Source organism: Nannospalax galili, unplaced genomic scaffold, assembly GCF_000622305.1.
Source record: "Nannospalax galili isolate Female #2095 unplaced genomic scaffold, S.galili_v1.0 scaffold2462, whole genome shotgun sequence".
NCBI lineage: Eukaryota > Metazoa > Chordata > Mammalia > Rodentia > Spalacidae > Nannospalax > Nannospalax galili.
In genome coordinates, this window is record NW_008347828.1 from 40,175 (window position 1) to 41,247 (window position 1,073).

The following is a 1,073-nucleotide window of genomic DNA, read 5'->3' on the forward strand; positions in this document are numbered from 1 at the left end:
CCATGTGGTTCCAATTGAAGAGTGCATATGAAAGGTTCTGGAAACGAAGTTGAAGGCATGGACTTTGTTCCAGGATGACTACATGGAAGTGCTGGCCAGGCTCCACCTCACGGTGACCAGGGCCTATAAAGGTGAACACTGACATCAACTTCGAGGTGTTTTTTCACAAAGTGGATGGTCTGTCAGATGACCACAAAATTGAAACCCAAAGAGACATTCACCAGAAGGCAAATGATGACCTTGCAGATGGTGGATTAGAAAGAATTCACCTCAGGTAAGAGCAGAGACCCCTTAGCGTCCCAAGGAAGTGTGGAGCAAAATGGGTTTGGGCTCAAGAATCACCATGGCTGGCTTGACACAGCTTACCTGCTTACCTGTTCTGTGCTGGGGTAGGATTATGAAAAATGTTTTGCACATGCTAATTCTAATCTTTGGTGAAAGTAGTGCTTTATTTTGCTTTTGTATTTATGAAGTAGTCAAAACTAAACTTCTTATCTCATGTTAATAACAATAAAACCAATGACTCTAATCCAGGAAGTTGATTAATGCTAAAGTAATTGTAGCGTGCTGGTATTTATTACCATAAACAGACTAGTTTTAAAATAGTTCAGATGGAATACAGAGGACAGTTTCACCATCTCTCTTTGTGGGGTAGGCTAGTACCTGTATCATTCAGTATCAGTAATTTAAAAGCTATTAACTGGACAATGGAGGCTTGTGTGGACAGTCAGTGTGGATTCTCTTGTAGAATGTAAGGACACTGGGATGACCAAGTATGGCTGCATTTTGAAGCTTGCCAATCAGTGGAGAATGGGTACAGTCTGGTACTTGGGGGGAGAAGGATGGCCTATTCAAACATACTTGTTTTTGATCAAGGTCATTATGAATTCTGAAGGGGCTAATGTGTGTGTTAGAACTGTAGATAGAGAAGATTATGGTTGTGAACCTGTTGCCCAGTCACAGGGAAACATGATGAAATACTGCTTTCTTTTTAAGCTTTTATCTGACAAGCATATATGATCACTTGATATTTGAATCTTTTGGTAAAGTAGTTCAGAAACTCATCCCACAAC

General features: G+C 40.5%; 1 pseudogene; it reads left to right on the plus strand.

The window, feature by feature from the left end:
• Positions 1-274, plus strand: part of LOC103743220 — a 15,847-nt pseudogene extending 15,573 nt beyond the window's left edge.
• The last annotated feature ends 799 nt before the right edge of the window (positions 275-1,073 follow it).